This window comes from Callorhinchus milii, unplaced genomic scaffold (assembly GCF_018977255.1).
Source record: "Callorhinchus milii isolate IMCB2004 unplaced genomic scaffold, IMCB_Cmil_1.0 Scaffold3, whole genome shotgun sequence".
NCBI lineage: Eukaryota > Metazoa > Chordata > Chondrichthyes > Chimaeriformes > Callorhinchidae > Callorhinchus > Callorhinchus milii.
Genome location: NW_024704744.1, coordinates 16,233,862 through 16,259,110, shown reverse-complemented (window position 1 = coordinate 16,259,110; position 25,249 = coordinate 16,233,862). Strand labels below are relative to the sequence as shown.

The 25,249-nt window shown below is 40.1% G+C and overlaps 1 protein-coding gene across 7 annotated transcripts in view; it reads right to left on the bottom strand.

Moving 5' to 3' along the window:
• greb1 (growth regulating estrogen receptor binding 1) overlaps window positions 1-25,249 on the bottom strand; it is a 144,700-nt gene that overhangs the window by 78,968 nt on the left and 40,483 nt on the right. For 3 of the 7 annotated variants that reach the window (XM_007897075.2, XM_042333510.1, XM_007897069.2), the window contains 2 exons: window positions 23,349-23,417; window positions 8,199-8,252 (listed from right to left, as the gene is read on the bottom strand). The exons of 1 other annotated variant lie outside the window; for it this stretch is intronic. The gene's annotated coding sequence lies outside the window, so the exon portion shown is untranslated. Of the gene's footprint in view, window positions 1-8,198; window positions 8,253-9,510; window positions 9,568-18,342; window positions 18,365-23,348; window positions 23,418-25,249 lie in introns of those variants that run through there. 3 more of the 7 variants (XM_007897076.2, XM_007897077.2, XM_007897070.2) reach the window with 3 other exon arrangements.

Sequence of the window (25,249 nt, the reverse complement as noted above, 5' to 3'; positions counted from 1 at the left end):
CATGATTGAATGGTGGGGCAGGCTCGAAGGGCCGAATGGCCTACTCCTGCTCCTACGTTATGTTATATATGTTATATATGGAAATTTCCCTATGTCAGGAATGGAATGTGCACAAGCTACCTTGAGAGACACACCTAGCTTACCTAATTCTGGAGACTATTAATAAGGTTGACAAGAACATACCCAGGCTTGGGGACACCAGAATGCATTGAAGTACTATTGAAGTACTATTGGAGCTCAAACATTTACATTTTGAACAATGTTTGCAGGATTCCCATTGCTTGTCCAGCTCGGACCATCCGACCAGTTATCTACCAAAAGAGTCATATACTTGACAGCAATTGAATTATTTCGAGAAGTTTCAAAGTGCTTTAACACTATGAGAAAGTAAGTTCATTCTTATCTCCTTTCCCAACATCGACTAAAGTATCAAAAAAATCCCATCACAAGTCGGGAACAAAACGTTAGCTAATACTAGTGAACAGTATCTTTTTGAGCCTAGTGTACTGTGCAGGCGGGGGTGGGGGGAGTGCTGGTGAAGCTTAACTGGAATCACAAAAGAAACATCAGGAAAAGATCATAATATTATTGTTAAAAATAAATATAAAAAGATTGCAACAGAGATAGAATTCCATTTCTCTGACAAAGGAAGAGATTTAAAATTTAGGCATTCGACTATAGAACTTAAGCGTTCTGGGATGCTACCCTGTGTGAACAGCACTATATAAATACAAGTTGTTGTTGATGAATTGTGGGAGGAATGAAGGATGTGTGCACTAAGGGTGTGCAATCTGAAGGAAGTGGATGAAGGTAGCAAAAAATTGTTGGCGAGAGTGTGCCTCAAAAGCTTTCACTTCGCTCTTGCCCTTTATGAAAGATATACAGTATTCATTTTGTGTTCGTATCACTTACATTAACTTGTCTCCTCTCTTGTTTCTTGAGTGGCAAATATTAATACTTAGATATAAAGAAAAAAAAGCTGGAAAGTATTAATGCAAATTTCGCACTGCCCGGCTGTCTTCTTTTACAGTACATTTTCACATCTGTGTGCTTTCTGTGAATGGACGACGCAAAACAAACAATTCAGCTGGAGTTTTGCTTTGGCAGAATTATAATAATTAATAGATAAAAGCAGCAGACTGAGGCAGCTTAACCTTTTGGCTAACAACTCTGGAAATTCTGGGCTCCCAGGACCAGTCATTTTTTAAACATTTCCACTCACACTTTGTGATGCCATAAAATCATCCTATTGCTTCTCAGAGGTCAGGAGTTTTAATTACTAGAAAATTGATGCAATAATGTATTTTAAAATGTCTCAAAGCTTTTTATGGGATTTTACCGTTAAGTGCATTTGGAGACAAACGTAGCAGCCAATTTGCACACAGTAATGTCCCCCAAAACAGTCATGAAGTAAATGACCAATTTTAACTAAAGGATAGTTGGTCAGGTTAGAGGAAACTGCCTTCTCTTTGGGAATAGTGTTAGCTCCTTCCATGCAATCAACTCAGATTCCAATTCTTTGCACCATTTTACCTTCTTCATCTTTACCTAATTTGTTTTAATGATATATCTCAATCATGGAAAGCATTCCATGTTCTAATATCCCTTATGTGAAAAGGTTTCTTCTAACCTCCCCTTAAATCATCCAGTGAGCATCTTGTTTTCTGTCATACCACAGTCAAACCTGATCTTGAGCACGGCTTCACTTCCTACTTACTTCCAATTGCTCTGACCTGGTACAGTCGGACATACTCAGAAAGCTGGCCAGTGAGTATCAGCAGCTGTGTCAACCTGGCAAACCGGAAGTGGGACTAATGGCCATATTTATTTTGCAAACTCGCTATAAATTGGGGTCTAATTTTATTAACCCAAAATACAGTATTACTATAAGGTGGAACTGTATTCGTAACTTCCCTACTGATGAGCTTTCTTGCCTACACCATGCTGGATGAGTGCCTCCTTAGTGATCTGTAACAAGACCTGAACAAGGTAAACAGATCCTTTTTGCCCGTTGTCATTACTATTTTGCAATCCCGGTTTTGGAGGACTAGCAATGTCATGGGCGGCCATCCCTCAGACAAACATCTACTGTTTACCAAACCTGACAAATCAGTGACCTGAGCACTTGCCACGCCATACCTAATATCTTACGAAACTGTTAATGCATTGTAGCATTAACTGTATGAACAGTATGTGTTAACAACAGGAATTGGAGGAATTGGAGGTTCTTAATAAGAATGAGTTTAACTTTTTTGGTAAAAGATGTGCAGATGTCTAAACTTTATAGCAAAGTCTTGTGAACTACAACAGAACATGACCCATCATTTTGAGAACGCACTTAAAACTCTGTATTACTGTAACACACATTAGCTTTCTGCAAATATTTCTACTCTCCAACCTACACCAAGTGAAATCTGATTGTCACTGGAAACAAAGCTATCAACCAAAGAACTCAATTTTATATCAGTGTCCCAGTGTAGGAGTTACTGCTTCAAACAGTGCCATTACAGCAATGATACACATGTAAAGAAATCCTACTGTATACCTATGTGAGGAGTGAGAACAGTGCACAAACAGAATGAGAGAAACAAAAAGATTGCTGGTATCGGCACATGATAAGACCTCAGAAAACAGACCAAACAATAAAAAGTATGAACATTTTTAGACAAAAAGCACAACAATCATCAACATAATAATATAAATTCATCAGTGTGCTGTTAAGAACTAATACTAAGTGCAACACTTCAGAGCTTTTCTACAATGCACAGTGAGTGTTGGTCAGGAAGGAGTTAGGAACTGCTTTCTCTTTTTACAAGGTGCAGTGGGATATTAAATGTCTGCTGAGCAGACAGACAAGACCTTGATTTAACGTCTCTTTCAAAGGACAAAACTGCTTAACGATGCAGTGCTCCCACAGCAGTGTATTCCAATGCCAGTTTAGATGTATGTGCTAAAGTCCCAATGTGGGGCCTGAACCCACAACCTTCTATCTCTCAGGAGAGATTATTGCCAACTGAGCCAGACTGACACATAACGTAAGAACAGCAATTACAGTGCTTTGTTCCACTTTTGTTGTATGCGACTACCAGGGTGGTAGAAGGCGAGCTAGATGGACCATGCTCCTTGTTGGTGACATCTTCTGCAGACATATGGTTAAGTTGCACATATATGTGGATGACACCTAAATCTACATTTCCACTCCTATCCTTGATTCCAGGTTCATACTTTAAACATTCCATTACTTTATTTAAAAAGAGAAGAGAGCTTCTCCCAGAGTCCTGGCCAACAATCCCCCAAATAATAATTGGTCACTTCATGGCTGTTTGTGGGAGAATGCTGTACGCAAACTGGCTGTCATGTTCACTTATAATAATAATAATAATAATCCTTGCATTTGATATAGCGCTTTTCACGTCGGGAGGACGTGAAACAGAAGCTATCACAGAAGCAACACAGAAGCCATCCCTCTTCATCTCCAATGTCTCTTCACTTTGATATCCTCAACTTCTCTGGCCTCTTTCTCAAACTCACTGAATCAGGTGCGCAACCCTGCGTTTGGTTTGCTTCCAGTCTCGCCTTCCTCCCTTATATTCAATCCCTGACCAAAACCAATCTTCTTCACCAAATTGCCCCCCACCTTATCACACAGAAAAACACCACCAAACCTTCCTTCATGCTTTTGTTACCTTCCAACTCAACTTATCTCATGCACTCTTTGCTGGCTCTAACTTCAAAACTCTGCTGTCCACACTTTGACCGACACCAAACTCCACATGTCCATTACTGAGTCCTGGCCGGGACCATTGGCTCCCCAGCTTCCAATGGTTTGAGCCTTTCATGCACGAGAATCTCCCAATCTCCAATTAATTCAATACTCTGCTGCCAGTATCCTCATCCTCACCAATGTACCCCTTCATCGCAGTCCTTACCAGGCTCCACTGGCTCCCTATTGCAGAACAAATTGATTTCAGGATCCTCACGATCTTTGTATAAATAACTTCTTGCCCTGGCACCTAACCTACCTCTCCGACCTGCTTACATCCCACTCCACTCACCGCCTCCCTCGCTCAGCTTGCTCCGACAACCAGCATATTCCTTGCCTCCTCTACTCCACCATCAAGGGCCGTGCTTTCAACAACAACAACAACAAGATTCCATTTATAGAGCGCCTTTCACGTCGGGAGGATGTCCCAAGGCGCTGTACAGTTGGGTCAGGACCCAAGCAAGGGGAAAATGGTCGAGGTGAGGGGAGGGAAGGAAGGGAGCGAGGAGTGGGTAGAGAGTCGAGAGGGGAGCTGAAGGCACGGTCAAAGAGAAAGGTCTTGAGACCGGCCTTGAAGGAGGAAAGGGAGAAGGCAAGGCGAAGACACTGGGGGATAGAGTTCCAGAGCCTAGGGGTTGAGAGGCTGAAGGCACGGCCACCGATGGTAGGGCGGTTGGGGCGGGGGATGTGGAGCAGACCGGAGCCAGAGGAACGGAGGGTACGGGAAGGTAGGTAGGGGGATAGTAGGTCGGAGACGTAGGAGGGAGTAAGGCCATGAATGGCCTTGTAGGTGAGGATGAGGATCTTGAATTCGATCCTCTGGGGGATGGGGAGCCAGTGGAGGCGAGCGAGGGTGGGAGTGATGTAGTCCATTATGCCCCAAAACTATGGAACTTTCCCTCAATCCCTCCACCTTGTCAGTCTTCAAATCACATCTGAAGTCCATCCTCTTCGACCATGCTTATGGTCACCTTCCCCTCTTCCCGGCTTGGCATCAAGCTCCACCATTGTTTAAGTGCTCTGAGTGAAGGGTGCTATTTAAATGCAAGTTGTTGTATCTCTGTGATCTCCCAACGTGAAAGGTCCTCTATAAATGCAGTCCTGTTGTTGTTATTGTTGTTGATCTGCTTCCACCCTACTTTTCTGCTCGTCCCTCCCCATAGCAAACTCGAGCCTGTTTCACTTCCCCTGCTCTATCCACTGAACCTTCAACAACTATTCCCCACCTACTGGAACTCCCTTTCTCACCCCCTTGTCTCATCACCCCTAGCTGTCTTTAAATCCCACCTAAAAACCTCTCTCTTCATATGGGCTCACCAAAATAATGGGAACTAAGTACCTTTTTTAAATTATAGACATGAGCACAAAAGTGAAAAACTCAAACATGTATCAAGATCATAATACAGTATTTTTCTTTATCACAGAATTGTTGAACACCATTGAAACTGGTTGAGATTATATCAATGACAGCAACTCCTTTGAAAAGCCCTGGACAACTATCCAGTCAAATAATAGTTGCAAGTAAAAGTATACTCAAGTACTAGAAAGTCTGCAGTCCTGTTGGAATCATGTGAGTATTACTATTTCAATAGAATGCAACGTAATAGCGATAAACAATGTAGATTATAAAGTTAACTTGGTATCCTGGAGTTTGCTCTCCAATATCCTTGGGAGTTAGTGAGATGTTTCGCAGTTTTATCTCCCCTAAGAGATTTAATAAGTTGGGAAGAATTCAGTTTGGTACCAGCTGTATATGCTTTGTGAGAAGGGGAGACTCAGTGAGCCTGTTATATTATGTTCCAAGTCTTTTTATTTTCTGCATCTTTCAGGATCCACCTGTGCGGAAAATGACATTAATAAAATCGAAATTGGAGCAAATGGGATGTTGATCACTGAAGTTCTTCAGTCGAGCACCAGGAGGTATGCAAGTAACCAAGACGATTTGCCCTCCAATGATTTATTTGGGAGGGTTTCTACTTTGCATAACCAAGAATGGAGTCTCCACTTGTGGAGAAACACTGGAGTGTATATCTCTGCACAGCATGGTGGGTCAGCAAAAAGCTGCAACATCACGGTGCCAGATATAAAAAGTGCTTTTAATGCTAACCATTCATTTCAGAAGCTGACTGCATATATTTTAGGATCATTTGAAAGCTAAAACGATTGCCATACTTTCACATTGGTGCAGGGAATATATTAGAAAAAATTCTGGTGAGCGAGCAGACAGATTGCCTTCAATACAACATGTCAGCCTGGTGTCTGACACCTGCGGAAATGCAGTAGGTGCATGAGTACAAAGTAATTGAACTCTAACCACTGCCATTTGACAACTGGAGACTGACAGTGATATAATCATAAACAATCTACAAATATAAATAAGTATCTTGAGTGCAGCAAGATATTATGAATTTGGATGAGAAAGGCCACTGCAGTTTCAAATATGTCATGTTTAATCTATGTCAGCAACTTTAAGAACATAAAGTATTGCGTGAAAGAAGACCAAGGTCCATCCGGTTCAACTTCCACCACCCTGGCAGTCACTTGGCAGGTCGTGTCCAAAACTATATACTGTATCCCAAAATATTATTTTCTATCAGAAATGTATCTAATTTGTTCTTGAAAGAATCAACACTTTCTGCTTCCACTGTCTCCCTCGGGAGCTGTTCCATACGCTCACTTACTTTACTGTTTTAAAACACCATTTTCAAAGTCAATCTGTCCCACAGTATAATCCAAGAAAAATCTGTCTACCATGGTCAACCTTCAAAGACTGAATGAGTCCTAAATTAAACTCATTCCTAATTCAAATCAAGGAGAGATGAAAGGCTACTAATCATTGCAGTCAGTTTCTGCTTGTTCAACTGTGCAAGGTTGCTGGCACCAACAAATGTATTTAGCCTAGTTTTTGCTCAATGCTCCACGTTCATTTTAACAACTGACTTTAAGAATGTTCTTTTAAAATAAATTGATACGCAATTGGGTAACCTCTTTCACAGTCAAACCAGCAATGATCAAAATCACTTATGTAAAGAATATATACATTAATTGCATATTGTTTAAGAGCATGCTTTAAGTAAGTTACGATTGCACAACACGCATGGTGGTATTGTCTATCCTTACAGGGACTGGCTGACCTTGGAGCAGAACCTGGAATTCTCTTAGTGCCAGCCACACTGCTCTGTAAGTATGCCAACTTATCCAGTAATATGGCCATGGGCCATGGCCCTATCTGTCACCCAACTGTATAACCCAACCTGAACACAGCCTTTGGGTCATTGAGGGGGAGGCAGTTTGAATTCAGTGCCAAAGTTTCCTTTCTTCCCTATCTTCAGACAGATTTACACAGCTCTACTTGTACTATCTGGCAGAGGCAAGTATTCTGGAACAACATTTCCCAAAGTAGAAGCACCAGCCCTGGCTTGTGGTAGGGGTGTGGCTTAACTTGCCAAATTTGACAAGAAATCCAATACAAGTGAAACACCATATTGTAGGGAGAAGGAATGAGGAGAGCCAAAATACACACTCTAACCATGAGAACCTCACTTGACTCCCACTATCAAAGCCTTAACCACCCATAAACCCTGTTAATTGGGATTGTTTTCCTCATTGTGCTTTTTTCCAAAGTTTTTTCCCTTAATTTCAAGTTGTTATATCTACTTCTTCTATCTTCTATACTAATAAAACAACAGTAACTGTCTGCACTTCCAGAAGGATCTCAATAACTGATTGATGTAAAGACATGATTTATACCTCATCTGAATGGTCTTGTAACTGGGAGTGACATGGGCATATTTGTTTTTGGATATCTCCTATCCTTTATGAGTTATTTCAGTGTGGCGTTTTTTGCTGCAGTTACACCTGGTGGCCACAGAGTCAGTGGCGCTGTGGCATCGTGCATCACACCCGGTGACCGCACCTGCTGACCGTGGTGCTGTGGCATCCTGCATCACAGAGCACGCATGTAGCCAAGCGGCGGGAACAAAATATACAACACAGACAAAGCTAAGCCACGGCAACAACAACAAATTTACATTTTTAAAGCGCCGAGTACTCCCACTGGGTCCTCCCACTGAGTCCCATCAACTAAACCAAGCTGGCACACAAATTGAATCACCCTCCTGCACTGGTGGGAGTTCGCAGTGAGATATATTTTCATTCACCGAATAACAGCAAATACTTTGCATGTTTGAGAATTTAATTTGTTCCTGCAGTTACAGTCTCCTACGAAATATTTACTGCCTTACGATGTCTCACAAATGATTTCCTGTTGCAATCTGCTTTTGTCACCTACTGATAAAAATATGTACTGCATAGTTTTCTTTTCTGTAGCGGAGAGAAGTGATTGCTATTAATAAATAGGCTGATATTTGGGGAGTTGAAATTACATTGGTTACTAACGCTTTGATACTCCTGCACTACTATGACCGTTAGTTACCTGTCCCAGTTCTTGTTATTATGGTGTTGATTATTCCTCCCGACAGTTCATACTCTGTAAAACAGAGCAAAGCCATTGTTTAGTCCACAAAATAAACCCCCAAGTATTTTTAAAAGTTTTTTATGTCTTATTGTATGTTTATGTAATTTCCTTATATGCATCACCCACAAAATTTACAGTCAATTCACTTTACAGTATTATCTGTGAATCATCTTTTAGACGTCTTATGGACATGATATAAGGCGCTATATCAAATGCAAGGATTATTATTATGTGAAAACCAGGAGAAATTCGGGGCGGGGGAGGGGGGAGGAAGTGTGCAATGCAGTGGGAAACACACCAAAAGTGAAATTTTTCATGGTGTGTGGAGGAAGTGAGCTTGATAGGCAAAACTGACCTTTCTTTTTGTAAGGCTTTTATAATCTAATACTCACCCATCCTTAGTCTGACAAATTAAGATGTCTAGTCAAGTTTATAACCATTTCATTCATAGAGTACAGCACTGGCGGAACTACAAAGAATGCTTTTTCAAAGGTGCAAAGTAAGCTTGTTTCTTCACAGCACTTTATTGGGAGGGATGTTGCTGCTGCAAGTATCTCATATTCGCGATATCATTAGCGCAGGAAGAATTGACAGGAAATTAGTATCCATATTTGCAGGACTTCATCTGAAGAATGCCGGACATGAACTTTCTTTGGTGTCCGTGTTTATAAAATTGATGTAGGATCAAAATGGTTAATGTAAAATGTTTCTACTTTGCACCCACTACCCACAAACAATCCCAGATCAGGTGTAGCACTGATCATGGCCAATCCATAGCTTCTCTGCACATAGCCATAGCTTCCGTGGCTTTCATCCTTGACATCCTTTCTATTTGCTCTATTTCCATTGACCATTTTAACTGTATAACTTCTGAGTTCTACTTTCAAAGCAGTTTTGTGCTGCCTAAATTTATGTTACCAGAGGCTTTTAATAGGTACAGATTGGGCCTTGAACTCATCCACATGGCTTGGATTTCAATCCATGTCGAAGATCAAAGAACAGTGATCTAATGCCTGTTCTCTGATACACTACCTTCAAAATAGACTCTATAACAATGGCTACAAGGATTTGGCTGTACGCCAGTTTAAATCATGATGAGGAACAGTAAAATGGTCCAATGATTAGTTGGTAAGGTAAGGAACCTTGTTATTTTAGCAATACTGTCTTTGTTCTTGTCTTTAAGCTTTTGTGCCTTAGAATTAAAGAGATCACTCACTCTATCATAATAATCAATAACAAGAGAAAGAGAATTCATTCCGGTCACACTGACCTGCAATGTGCTCCACAATTTAAAATGCTGAATCTCAGAGTCTAAACTCCAACTGCAAAGCTGCTGAAACACTACATTTCTGTAATGCTCGATAACCTCAGTACAGTTGTTAAGTATTTCACATTTGTATGCCCATTCCACCCGAGAGTAAAAATCCAGGCTGCAACAACTCGATTTTAAATGCCAGTCATTCACTTGTGATAGCAGAAATATTTGTTGGGTCATGTTGCCCTAGTTCAAACATTGCGGCACTGGGTAGTCAAACTCAGGAAAGGCAAAATCAGATAACACCATGAGAAATCTAAAATGTAAAAATGTATAATATCTCACTGTAAATCTACTGTTCGATAACCACACTTAATAGGGGGGGCAGCATTTGCTTCTATATTGTTAACTCTTTGATTTCTAACAGCCTGCTACTTACAGTTTGTCAATTTGTTTATGAACTGAAATCAACCAACCAGGTCTCTCCACATACTCAAGCTAAGTAATGTGATTTCAAATGACAAAGTGCCACAAAATACACAGTCAGTTCACTTGGCAATATATTCTGTGAAGCGCTTTGAGATGTCTCAACTACGTGATAAGGCGCTGTATCAAATGCATGGATTATTATTATTAAATACATCAAGCCCCCCCGCCCCCACCTCATCACACAAAATCCAACCTGTCAAAGACCCTACCCCACATAATCCATCTCTTGGCAAGGGGAGGGGATTTCTTGCATAGAAATTTCTCCTTCTCTTCCAGACTGCAAAAGCAAACAAGCAAATACTCATCCATCTCCACTTTTCCAGTAGACAATCCTAACTCCCACAGGTAATATTCTCCCAGCCACAATGGCACAAGAATTATGATTAATACAACTCTCCTCTAATATTTAAATACATATTTTGAACCTCAAACCCAGAAAAAAAAGTTAATATACCAATGAGTGATGGATTGCCTCATCTTGTGATTAAATCAGAACAATGGTTTTATGTCTAGATTTACCATGGAATTAAATGCAAGGATTAATTTAAATTAAATTTCACTGAAATCTGCCTTCCACAGCTCTCGTCTTGCATTGTCCCCTAGTAAGGATTTAACAAGCACAAGTTTTTTCAAGGAATAATGACATTAACAACAATTGAACCTGACATAAATAATTCCAGTCAGCCACAGTGACATTGGCAACAGTTGACGAGAATTTGCCTGCCTCAGAAGAGATAGAGAAGGACATTCAACACAAATGTTTGAACTGGATTCAATCCCAAGTCACAAAAGCAAAAGAGCAGTGTTCCAACCAGCTGTTCCACTTTCTTCCTTCTACAAATAATTAAATTGGTAATTGAATATTCATCTGATTTCCATTTTAATGGCAATTGAGGTCGAATTTGTAAGTTCTCTAAATTGTTACAGGTACAATTTCTCTAAATTGTATAATTAGCAACTAAGGATCATAGGTTTATGCATCCAATAATTTCGATTCCTTAAACTCAGAGATGATGGATGATTCAACCATGCTATGCTTTTTCCCGATGATCGACACCTACAAAACCAGTGTAAAGATTACCTACAGTGTAAAATTTCAGGCAGGAGTGGACCTTCAGTACATCTAACTTACCGATCCAAATTCCCAAAGGATTAATTTGATACTTTACCACTAAATACAACAACTAGCCACACTATCACTAGCTAACTCACAAATCTTAATTGTTTTTTTTCAATGCAAAAACTAAATTTGGATCTCCACAGATAGCTGATTTTATTTTCCACCAAAGCAGGCTTAAATGTTCCCTGTAAACAGAACTTTTGCTGATGGTTAGAAAATGATGTGGCAATCTCTATTTGGCATTAATCCAATTTGAAGAACACAACATTTGTGCCTTCAGCGCCACAATTAGTCAGGTTAGCAAAATATCTGCTTCACAGTTGTTTTTCTTGATAGCTCGCCAGATTGACCAATGCATGTACTTAAAAAGGCCAGTAGATACCAGAATTGTCCCTTTCCAAAAAATGGCTTGCTTTTGGGCAAATAGTGAATGAACAATTTAACTAAGAAAAAATAAATATTTAGGCAGTGAAAACCATAATAAATCATATTTTATATATTTTAGAAATCAGTGCCATTTCTGCTTGTGATTTCTTTGAAAAATGCAAATAATCTCTGTATCTGTTTTAATCCTTACATTTAATATAGTTCTTTATTACCTCCAAACCTCTCAAAATGCTTCACAGAGTATTTCTGTAAAGCATAGCAACTGTGTATTTGTAGGTAAACACAGCAGGCAATTTGTGCACAGAAATGTCCTACAAACAAACGTGAAGTGATTAATCGATACCTGGGGGAATACCAGGTACCAGGAATACCAGGTAGGATATGACAGGCAATACCAGGACAGCAGGAGTAAGTATTTTGCTTTCCAAATTGTGCCATGAGAAACTTAACATTCACCTGACCAGGCAGATGAGAACGGCACCTCGGATAATTCAGTGCTCCCCCTACATTGTTTTTGAATGTCAATGAGCTCAGAATATCTATGTATCTCTTGAACCTACACCCTTGGCTCAGAGGGAAATGTGCTACAATCTGACTGAATTGAATGTCAAAGAAAATATCTAGATCGCATGCACACCATGTCAAAACAGTGTGAGGCAGCTTTAAACAAGGCAAACAGGATGCTGTCCTGTATTGCCATATCAGTTGAGTTGAGATCTCCAGACATCATACTTTCACTATATAGAGCTCTGTTTACACGCACCTAGAGTACTGCATACAGTCCTGGGCCCCTCAACATAAGGGTTCAAGTAGGTGAGATAAAAGGTGTCACAAAAATAAGAGAATGAGTAATATCTGAAAATCTGTCTATCACATTAGAAGAAATTATATTTATAAATTTGTAAGCTCTCTGCAGCCTGAGAAAGTCGAGACACTCAGAAGTTCTGACAAAGTGGAAATTCAATGTATCACTCATTTCTCAGAAACATTCCTAGAAATGTAAAATCTCTACTAAATTTGGATTCAAATATTAACTTTAGTTACGTTTCGTCAATGAAGTATAAGATTCCATGTAAATAATTTGTGAGGAAACTTCATGTCAAACATAGAGACAATAATTTAGTAGTCCTGCACACTCCACTTGAGTTTTCTTTAAAAAAATGTTCTTTACCTGTGAATAAGGATTTCTCGAGGACAAAAACAATGATCATAACATTGTGGATGAGTGCAAGGAGAAGCCGAGATATTTTCTTGTTTCTTGTTTGCCATTTTTAATCAAAGAAAGCTCTAATAGTAATATAATAATAATCCTGGCATTTGATACAATGCCTTATCAGATCATCAGAGCACTTCATAGAATATACTGAAGTGGATGGACTGTGTATTTTTGGGTGAAATGCGGCAGCCAATTGAGCACAGCAGTGTCCCACAAACGGTCGTGGATTGAGTCACCCAATTTTTTTGGAGGTATTTTTACCGCCGGAAAGTGATGCATCAATTGACTGACAACTGGGTTCCTACTTACTGCGAAGTAAGCAGAGGCATGTGGAATAAGAAAACTTGCCTAAGGTTTCGCTCCGGATGGGAATCGAACTTGGGTCCTTTCGCTTGTGAGGTGAGTGCGCTCACCATTATACTACAGGACTCCACTAAAAAGATAATCCAATGATGTAGTGAGTCAGAAAAATAGTGTGAAATATCAGAGATCGGGAGGGTGTGGGTTTGAGGCCTTTACATACCTAATCTCAGTTAGCCATCGGGAAAGGCAATGAAAGGAAGTGAGGGATTTTCCCAAAAGGAAGACGGAAAGAAAGAGTCTGCAGTGAAGAAAAGAGTTTGCAGATAAGATATTTCCTATCATGGAGTTACACAGTGGAATGCAAATGGCTGGAACAGGAAGTCTTTCATCTTCTAACGACAACGAATGAGTGGGTTAGCCTGGGAAGCTCGTATGGATGGAGAAACCTCGTGAGAAAAAGCAAAACATGGGAAGGAGGGCTTTTTTAAAAATTTTTTTTAAAAAGTCCAGACATTAGGGATGGAGGTCCACAAAGTCTTAAACATTCATCAAAATCAATCATTTCTTTTTAAAAATGCCCCCATGATGTGTTGAAAATCATAAGAGCTGCAAAGTCCATCATAAGACTACAGCAAACTGAAGGACTAAATGCTGGTTGTCCAGACATTAGGGCTCGAGGTCAGCAAAGTCTTAAACATTCATTCAAATCAATCATTATTTATTTCATTGCAACATCCCAGGTTAAAAGTAGATTGCCTTAATTCATGGATGAACTTGGCTCAATAATTAGCATCATCAGCCCTAGTCAACTGCCTGATCACTGGACTTCCCAATTCTTCCCTCCACAAGCTGCAGATTATTCAGAAATCTGCAGCTCGTGGCCTCTCCCACAACAGGCTCCGGGAACCTGTCACCCCCGTTCTTGCCTGACTTCACTGGCTCCCCAGAGAATAGAGTCCAAAACCCTGGTTCTTACCTTCAAGGCCCTCCAAGGTGTTGGTCCCCCCTACCTCTCCGAGCTCATAACCCCGTATCAAACTGTCCACTCCCTCTGCGCGGCGGACACCAGCCTACTTCAGGTCCCCCGCACATCCCGCCCCACCATTGGTGATCTGGCATTCTGATTCTCTGCCCCACACTCTGGAACTCTACCCTGCAATCCCTCCGCCTTGGTTTGGGTGTAGGAGGTTGATTAGCTTTCCTCTTGTGATTGATGCATCCCAAACAATGAGAAGAATGGGGCGTGGCTTTAGAAATACTGGTAGCAATTTCAATCATATCCCCAAAACATCCTGTGAGATGCTCCATCTGACAGGATTCAGTGCCTTCAACATTACTGAACCTCTTCTTTAAATTATGAACCATTAAAGAACTTTAAATTTTAACAAAAGTAATACATAAGTAAGAACATATTGCTAGTTTACTTTTCACATCACAATATGGCAATCAAGAAAAATAATCAGTATCTTTCCAACACGCAAATATCACAAATTGAAGAATTGCTAAACAAAAGCAATATCATCAGAGAAAAGTGCTACTTTTTGATGTGGAAATTAAGAAACAAATGAGAGAATATTGTATAATCTGAATATTACATTTCAAATCTAGTTTGAGTGATGCCCTGATTGCAATTTTATCAACATGAAACACACAAACCTTTCACAAAATCCCAACAAAACATCGCTGCTCTGATACACTATTCAAAATATTTCAATATTATCTGAATAAGACGTGAAATGCTAAATCCATATTTTTTAAAATAAATTGAAAAACAAAAAGCTCTGTACTATGCATATGAATGTTTAATTGCATAAATGACTATTAAAACCCTTGGGGTGGGAGATTTGATACATAGCCAAAACCTAGGATCTAACTAAATCCCTCTTTCTATTTATTGGCCTCGTTGGACAGTTGTAAACTTCAGGGCACATCAATATCCCTGACTCAGTCATTTTATGTTTTCAGCCAACACACCATGATGTTGAAGCAAGCCTTAATTTAAAGTAAAAGCTTCTCATATTTCAGTAAGTTCTTAATGCAACTGTATGCTTATGCAACTCAAATAAACCCTGTGAGACTGTTTCAAATAACAATAAATAATGTAATTGAGCACCCAACCAGCTGAGTAAAGCATTTTGAGACAATTTTTCCAAATAAATGGCTCAGTATAAATGTAAATTATATTGTAAATACTTTGCATCTAGTCACACTATCTCCCTTTCTTCCCAATGTGTTCTGCCTTTTGATCCTATTATTTTGTACCTAACTTTACTTTCTGTCTAATATGCCCAAATTTAATTAACTTGTAATGTTTTATTCAAAAATAAGTGTAATCACTTTTCCAACATCACTGTACACTTTGGGGGTGGGACTTGATCAACTGACAGACAATTCCCAAATACACTCTTTTAAAACAAATCAAGGACCATTAGTGTAAATATTGAGTTGGTCACATCAAGGTCAACATTTGACATGAATTTTACACTATAAATATTAGAGAAATACTACTGGATGCATTCCCTTTTCTGTGAAACCTGTAGCTTGATCAGTTATGGTCAAAATAACCATTACAAAGTCCCCAGTTCAACTTTATCAAACATTCAAAATAAATACTATCGGACCAAGAATTCCATTTAGAGTGATGCCTTGCTGTTGAAAAGATCTGCTTGTTTTCGGAGGTTGTTCATGCAAAATTGGTGATTTGATAGTTAGAAAATATACAAAAGGTACAAGAAATAAGCCACTGAGCTGGAGCATTCCAAATACCGTACTCTGATGTATTTGTATATATGACAGTGAAAAATGTAACATTCAACAATTATCACTCATGAAAATTATTCAAGTTGCTTTCTGTGACAGAACATCTATCAGAACATCGCCGGGTGCGATCAGCAGCAGTGTAGGAATACTGATTCGCAATTTGTTGGCATCATAATTTGGCACTGGATTGATGGTTGTACAAGCATGAATAAACTGGTGCCAATTGTATGGTAATACAGTGGACTAAATCTCTTTTCTCTCTGCTTCTTCATTTTACTTCTCTGTCGTGTTCTGTTGAATACAAAAGGATTTTAAAAAGAAACAGTGGCTGTGCTAAATGAATCACAATGCTGTGAAAATCCAAATAAGATTTTGGAAAAGTAAGTGCAGCAGGGCACTGAACTGCTTCTCCAAATACATGGGTGAAAAATGCACCATCAGATGTCATAATTATGCTTGCTGATTAGGTCATTAAGACATTAGGTCTTAAGACAGAGCTTGGGTCCACAAAACCAGACCCCAAGTGATAACAGGTTGGCCCCCAATCAACACCTCTGGGTCAGCAGGTCGCTTCTGGCTTCCTTCACTGATCGGATGGTTTACTGCGCAGGCACGCAGCAAGCTCATCTCGTGCATTCTCATGAGCCTTTCCAGCAGTTACCAAGATGCCGCTGACACTGGGAGCCTTTCTGAACCTGCGTGTGGAGCCAGCTAGTCAGAGCCGGAAGCTGGAAGTTTATCTGGCAACTCCACAATCTCCAGTAAAGTGTTCAAAGCACAACAACAACAACAAATTGCATTTATATAGAGCCTATCACATCGGGAGATCGTCCCAAGGCACTGGAAAGTTTAGGGTTTGCTCGACAACTGGGATTGGATTCAGAGGAGGGGGTGCCGGCTGGGGGAAAAGATGACCAAAAGTACAAAGAGAAAGGTCTTGAGGCAGACCTTGAAGGTGTTCAGAGAAGTGACCAGGCAAAGGGACTCCAGGATGGAGTTCCAGAGCATGGAGACAGAAAGGAGGTGATGGTGGGGTGGGCAGGGCTGGGGATGTGAAGCAGAACTGGACCTGCTCTGCGGAGGGAGTGAGCAAGTTAGTTGGGTTTTAGAAGGTTGGATTGGAGAGGTCATGAGCTACAGGCTGTGGAGTGAAGAGTTAGGAAGTCCAGGACACTGAGGTTCCATACTGGCTCCGTGAGGTAGAGTGTCATCTATGTAAATTAACATTAACAGCATCTGAAGATGCTGATGGGAGCCAAGCAAGAGAGCCTCTGTCTTGTTAACATTCAACTGGAGAAAATTAGCTCTCATCCAGGACTTGATGTCTGATGACATTTGAGAAATTACCCTGCGTGGAGGACTCTGTATCAGTGCAAGTTGTTGTGGTGCTGTTTTGGGGTACAACAGCAGGGTCTTGAAATCAATGGTGGAGACAGAGAGATAAAGTTGAATCATTTATAACTTCATAACAGGTGTTTTGAATAGGTTTGGAACTGAACACTTTGCACCTTTGGCCCAGTGGTTTTAGCCAAAGCTGGTTAGAGATCCCTTCAGACCCAACACACACATATAAATCTATAAACTAATGTGATTCTCTCTGCCGGAAGGCTGGTAAATGGATAGATTAACTTTGTAATGTGTCATTATGGTCATCAAACTTCAGGTAATTTCACATCAGGTTCAAATCCTAAATGGCAAGAAGTGAATCCAAATCAAGTGCAATACTACCAATATTCAAGGGTATGATGAATATGAAGGGGCAAAAGCATGAATTTACAATGCAATAGAATGACATCCTGAGTTCAGTGACAGATTTACACCAATACGAGCTCAAAATACAACAGGAAAAGTCTCCATTCTTTGTTTTCTTGATATGTTGAACACCAAAAGGAAAAGAAATGAAGGAACACATGGGCATTCTGATCAATACAAATAAGATGAAAGAACAGTTAGTTGCAGCAAGAGATTGGAGCTCTTCTCTATTCCCACCATCAAAAGACATAGAGCAAAGGTTAAATCTCAGGGGTGTTTGTGGAACAGTCCATATCAACCACAGGAAGATTGTGCAAAACCACTTTTCAATTTCTTTTATTGTTAAATCTCCTTTGAATTCTGTTATCAGTACCATACTGAAAATAATAAAACAGGGCTCATTATTTCAATAATTGTTGGTGCCGTTAAAGTGCGAGTTCTTTATGACTCACCTGAACTTAGTTAATATAAATACATACATATATGAAAGCAAGACCCATGCAAAAATTACACGAGTAATTTGTGAGTTCAGAAATGATAAACTATTCAAGCAAACTTATTGATACACAAATCTGATGCCCGAAATATAATAATAATCCTTGTATTTGATATAGCACTTTATCACGTCGTTTGAGATATCTCAAAGCGCTTTTCACAGAATCTACAATAAAATGGATTAACTGGATGAAACGCAGCAGCCAATTGTGCACAGCAGTGTTCCGTAAACAGTCGTGGATTGAGTGACCAAATTATTGTTATTTTTTTGTGTGCAGGGATTATTACCCCCCAGAAAGCAACTGACAACTGGGTTCCTACTTACTGCGTGGTAAACAGAAGCGTGTGGAGTGAGGATTATTATTACCCCCAGAAAGCGATGGCATGTTTTCTGCAATCTGTTTGTACTGATTGTTTTCTTAAATCTGCACAGTCTTAAATGTTAAGACAATGATCGTATGGCTTAGACCTTGAGTAGTTTTTTCTGGCATCAACTCACTGACAGCTTGAGAAAAATAAGAAAGCAGAATATTGTGAGCATTTATGCTGAACAGTTGCAAGGGCTGTACACAATCACAAAAAGATATAATCTCAAGAAAGGCCTGTACTTTATAGTCCAGTTTATTCCTGTGCTGTAACTTCACATTTCTTGTGAGCTGAAAGCACAGTCAGAGGAATAGAGGGCGTTATTTACACTTATCAGATATTAGAGTAAATTCTCCTATGTCTATTGCAGATTTATTTGGAGCTGCAAAACAGTTTTACTAAAGCAGTATTAAATACTGATGCAAATCGGCTAACAATTTACAGTGTGTAAAAAAAAGTCTATCTAGGTGTCAAAGAGATGTACTTCCCCTCCATCTCATGACAAGCAACTTGGGGGCAGCCCTCTGTGTAAACCCTGGGAAACCAGTCAGTTCAGGTCAATTTGACCAGAACTTAATGTGATTCATGAGATCTGAAAGTATAAACAGAGCTGGAGATGAATTTGAATTATTAGCATTATCTAGGTTTTTTTTAAGGTTGCACATTGAAACTGACTGCATAGTTCACAGAAAAAAATGTGACCTCGTGACCACTTCCTGCAGAGGATCTGAAATAAACACTTTTAAAATAAAACAAATCTTATTTAAAGGCATACAGCTTCCTAGAAAAGCATGTGGCAACTTTTTTTTCTCTTTCCAGAGAGGAAGACAAGCCAGGAGAGAGTACTGTGCATCAATTTTCACAACACATGTAATTGGTACTCTTTCATGTGATTTATATCATTGCATCGTGAATTTCTTAAGGCAAATGTTTGCCAAGTATTTTCTCATGAAGACGGTTCTCCTTTGGGAATGTGGACAGCTTGATTTATGGTCAATGGTCTACCTCACTCATCAGTGAATTGCATTCCACTGCCCTCAGAAGCTGTGAAATGGTCATAACTCGGTCATACCGCCAGTCAATTAAAACATGGTTGAATATTACTCCACTCTCATCACATGGTAAATAACTGGATTTTCTGCTCTGTAAGTTAAATTTTATTATATACAAATTGAGTATCTGAGTTCAAGGTATGAGGTAATCTGGAGAGCTGTGTGCTCTGATGCAGGAGTAGATTTCTCTACTGCAGGTCACGTCAACCTTAAAAACAAAGTCTGGTGATCCCTTTTATTGGACACGTTCGTGATTTGATATAAAGAAGACTTCCTAAGGAACCAGCAAAGCAGGAGTTTTTCTCATGTTTCTTAGCATAAGTGATGCTGCTCTGCAGAGCACAGGCCATAATTACACATCAGATAACGATGCATTCACTCAACCGCAACTTGTTGAGATCAGAAAGTAAAGTTGATGGAATCCATCACTGCATATTTCAACCAGGAGAGGGATATTTTGTCCCTAAGTCTTACAGGCAACAAATTTAGTAAAAGAGATCTGATACACCTACATTACAGTGTTACAGGGTGTTGGACACTAATTAATAAATAAGGACCAATTGACTAGGACCAATGGAAGGAGATCAGGAGGGAGGGAAAGCAGGAAGCACTGTGTAGAGAGTGTTTGGTGTGACTATTGGATTGTGTAACTGGAGTCCTAAAATAAAAGAGTGTTCTACACATTGTTTGTTGAGAACGTGATAGAGAGTATGACAGAGAGAAACAGGCAGAAGACAAGAGAGAAATAGAGAGCGCGAGTGAGAGAGAGAGAGAGAGAGAGCAAGAATGAACGAGGGGGGCACAGAAATAGCAAGAAAGAAAGACTGATACAGATTGTGAAAAAAAATGAAGAGGCAGAGGGAGAGAGAATAAGAATGAGTGGAGAGAGAGAGAGCTAGAGATAAAATAAGCATAAGAGAGATCAAGAGGCAACCCAGAGAAAATGAGAATGGGGGAGAAAGAGGCAGAAAGAAATAATAATAGATAGGAGTAGCAGAAGTAGGAGAGAGCAACAGAGAGTCAGACAAGGGATGGCCCCAAGGGGGTGGGGAAGAGCTGGCACGATGTGTAAGAGAGAGGATCCATCACTGTGGAGACAAACTGGGGAAGAGATAGGGGCTGACATTGTATTGTACTCATAAAAACGGTATAACTAATCACAGAAGGTTTTTGGTTAGTACCGTTTATTTTTGTGGACTGGACTATGAATCAATTATATCAACCACATATTCTCATTCATGTTGGTTAAGTTATCAAAATTATCAGAATCAAAAGTACAGGGGAACCCTGTTATCGTTCCCTTCAGTCCAGCAATGCTTCACTTATACCTTAGACCCATGTTAACCAGAAGCACAGTACACTAAAGCTGCTCGCTGTAAAAAATAGCCTAAATCCAATTGTCAGGAAACCACTGATGTAACTTTCTGTATTTTGCACACATGCGACTACGCACAGGAATGATCGCAGATATAATCTCCTGTGTATTCCACATGCGTGCTAAGAACAGAAATGCCATTAACATCACTTCCTTTGTGCTGCACAGGCATGCTGTGCACAGGAAGTGCCACTGACATCACTTCACAAAGCAAATGTTTTGTATCTACCAATTGCTTTTCCTCTCATATCGTCACATGCAACGTTCCTCGGCTCCGCCCTTGATCCCCTCCTCTTTAATATTTATATGCTCCTGCTCGGTGATGTCATCCGACGGCATAGGTTCAAAGCCCTCCACAGCCATGCTCCTCCCTAACTCTGCGACCTATTAAAACCACACCAATCTGCCTGCTCCCTCCACTCGGTGGGCACTGGCCTGCTCCATAACCCTGTCCGCCTCACCATTGGCAGTTGGACCAGCCTTTCTGCCCCCATCCTCTGCAACTCTATCCCAGAGCCCCTCCACTTTGCCCCTTCCCTTGCCTCCTTCAAGGCCCATCTCAAGACCTTCCTCTTTACCATGCCTTCAGCTACCCTCCCACCCACTCTGCCTTCCACCACTCTGGATTCCAACCTCCAGCTCCGGTGCAAATCCTTGACTGTCATGCGCCTTGGGACATCTTTCCAAAGTAAAAGATGCTATACAAATGTAATTTTGTAAATTACATTTACAAGGGTTTTGGCAGCTTTTGGGGTGAGATATTGTCGGAAATGGGCAATGTGGCGGAGGTGGAAGAAAATGGTGCTGGTCAGGGATTGGATGTGGGGGAGGAAGGAAAACTGGAGATCGAACCTGATGCCTAAGTTCCACACGGTTAAACAACACATTGAGGGACTGCCAAGGTGCGTCAAACAATGGTGATACATTGGCTCGACCCGCAATTCACCTCCCTACTCCCTTCAATGCCTATCTTATCTGGGCTGTCTGAAGAGGTACCAAGCAAAACAAAAGGAAAAAAAGTAAACAGCAAAGGCAATCTGCACCAACTCCTTGCTGAAATAATTAAAGCTTGGAGAGAACCCATCTGCTGGCTTGAGATGTAAGCCAAACCAAATTCCTAACCCTAAGTTATCTGTATTTTATCAAGTTTGTTATTCAAGTTTGGCATAGGCTATCTCTTGAATAATAAATGGCTGTGCAAAAAGTGAAATAGTACAAAATGATACACTAAATATGCATGCTAGTATTTTCCCTTTCAAATCACCATGGATAATAATAATCCTTACATTTGGTGTACCACTTTTCATATCAGAGAGACGTCTCAAAGTGCTTAACAGAATATAACGTGAAGTGGAATGACCGTTTGTTTTGTTGATGAAGTGCATCTCTCATCAGAATCGCTTTTTGCTGAGAAGAGCACCTAATCACTGGTGAGCGAAAATATCGGTCCATTGAGTGTGGAGCTGGTGGCTTGTACTGTGCGTTTTTTTTCCCCCAAAGACCATCCTGATATGAAATGAAGACTTTTCAATCTCTTGTCATCTACAAACATCTATTTTTGTGAGCAGGATTGGTGAGTTTATTGGTCCTATATTGGAGGCTACAGTATTTATATCTTACCTCTGGTAATTTGGCAGTAAGTTTATTTACATTTAAGTATATGTACAGCGGGAACAGAGCTTAAGTATCACAAAAAAAAGTTTAAGGCTACCATGCCTAAATCACATTGGGATTTTTTAATACTTTCCCTCTCATTCAAAGGATAGTGTTGGGATTGCAAGGGAGTGGCAATTGGTAAAATAATGAGGAAATTAAACAAAAGAAAATGGGAAGATTATTTATTAACAGATAGATTCTCTGATGGTGTTTGATTTACTTTTCAATGACAAATTTGCCCCAGACATCTTTTCCTTTCTGAGATATCACAGAAATAAAATCCAGAATAAGTGGTTGAGAATCACGCAGTCAGGTATGTGCTACAGCATAAGGAAAAACTGCTGTAAAATGCAGTTTGTTGTTGTTGCAAAACACAGATAATATATGAAAACACCCTGTACAATTGGAGTAGATATGACGCTAATATTAATTTGCTTTGATACAGCACCTATTTTTACATAGAATATCTCCAACACAGCATTGCAAATACCCTGTAATCTTAATCTTGTCCACAGTTATGAATGGCACTGTATCAGGAGGTAACAGATCACACATTCCCGATTAATGAAATAGAATAATCCAATATAAGAAATTAGAAGACAAAAAAATTCCATTGGGTTCAACAAGCCCACCAACTTTTGATGATTCCCAACCCAGTTAAAGCTCCTCTCAATGGGTTTCAAATGTGACAAGTAGTGGTAATGGTTAACTTTAGCTCTAATTTCATTTGTTACACAATTAGTGTATTTGTCTTTCTAGGAACTTTTTACAAAATGTGTTTTGAGTCGAGGAAAGACAGCATTGCTCAACTTTGGGACAAAACAAAAAAACGGATCATTTGAAAGCATTGGTCGGCACCAAATGGAAGCATACGTGAGTTACCTTGTAATCTGTATTCTTGAATTGGAAGATCTCTTCCACACACATATGGTGTTGCCTCCTAACACATGCCTGAATGAGAGAAAGTGATAAAATCTTTGAATTGTTTTAAATGCTCAGGTAACATTGTTAATTAAATCCTGTGTGGCTGTGCCTGTATTTATAATGTCACAGTTGGCAGCATTCTCATCTCTAGGTCACAAGGCCTTGAGTTTAAGCTTCACGTCGGGACTTTTGAGTTCATAATGTAAGATGACACTTCAATGCAGTACTGGGAGATGCCATCCTTTGGAGGAGACATTCAGAGTGCCAGGACCTTGGGCCAGTTGGATGTTAAAGTGGATGTTAGGATCAGATGGACGTTAAACATCCAACAGCACTATTTGAAAAGAGGAGGGAGTTTCTCCTGGTGTATTGGCCAACATTACCATATAAATTGATCAAAATGCAAAATACTGCAGATGCTGGAAATCTGAAACAAAAACAAAAGTCACTAGGAACACTCAGCAGGTCAGGCAGCATGGAGAAAGGAAAGTGAGTCAACGTTTCAGGTCCACGATCCTTTGTCAGACCTGGGGCATGTTGGGAGGGAGAGGTTTTTTAGGGGCTAACAGAGAGGGGGGAGGAAAGGCAAGGAAGACAAAGGAGAAAATGGGGTAAAGGACAGGGGATGATGGGTTAAAGAGGATTTAATGATGCAAAACAAAGGAGGGGGGGGGGTTGCAACAAAGCAGGGGCATAGAGGTGTTAATAATAATAATTTAATTTAATCCTTGCATTTGATATAGCGCTTTTCACGTCGGGAGGACGTCCCAAAGCGCTTCACAGAACATACTGCAAAGTGAATTGACTGTATATTTGTGGGCGAACGCGGCAGCCAATTGCGCACAGCAATGTCCCACAAACAGTCGTAGATTGAAAATGACCAATTTATTATTGTTTTTGGTTTTTGGAGGGATTATTATTAGGCGTGTGGAGTAAGGAAACTTGCCCAAGGTTTCGCCCTGCCTGGAATTGAACTCAGGTCTCTCGCTTGCAAAGCGAGTGCTCTAACCACTGAGCTACAGGACTCCACAAATGACCAATTTATATTTAGCTCAGTGGTTAGAGCACTCGCTTTGCAAGCGAGAGACCTGAGTTCAATTCCAGGCAGGGCGAAACCTTGGGCAAGTTTCCTTACTCCACACGCCTAATAATAATCCCTCCAAAAACCAAAAACAATAATAAATTGGTCATTTTCAATCTACGACTGTTTGTGGGACATTGCTGTGCGCAATTGGCTGCCGCGTTCGCCCACAAATATACAGTCAATTCACTTTGCAGTATGTTCTGTGAAGCGCTTTGGGACGTCCTCCCGACGTGAAAAGCGCTATATCAAATGCAAGGATTATTATTATTATTATTATTATTCACTTCATGGCTACTCTGGTACATTGCTGTGCACAAATTGGCTACTGAATTCACCTACAAATACACAGCCACTACACTTTACAGAAATTTGTTGTGAAGTATTTAGGGACATACATAACCTGATCTTGTCTAATCAATATAAGTTGTTCAGTATAATTTGTAAAGCACATCATATTGAAGCACGTATCGACTAAACATCTCCTCTTTGAGGTCTGGTTTGCTCTTGTTAATGAAAAGCTGCAATGCAAACAATAAACAATCCTGGCTTAATGTCCTTGGTGAGAAACTTTTTTTTGGAAAAAAAACTTGCTTTCATTTGCAGTTTGTGGAGAGAAAATTCAAGGGTGAGGTCTTGTTCTTGACACTGGTGTAGATAGACCTTCTCCAATCAGCAGTTTCCCCTTTATCAGTCCAAACTTTGGCACCTCAATGTAACCCATTCATTAGACATGTTTTTTTTGGATAAAGTGATAGCAACCTCAACTTTGTACTTT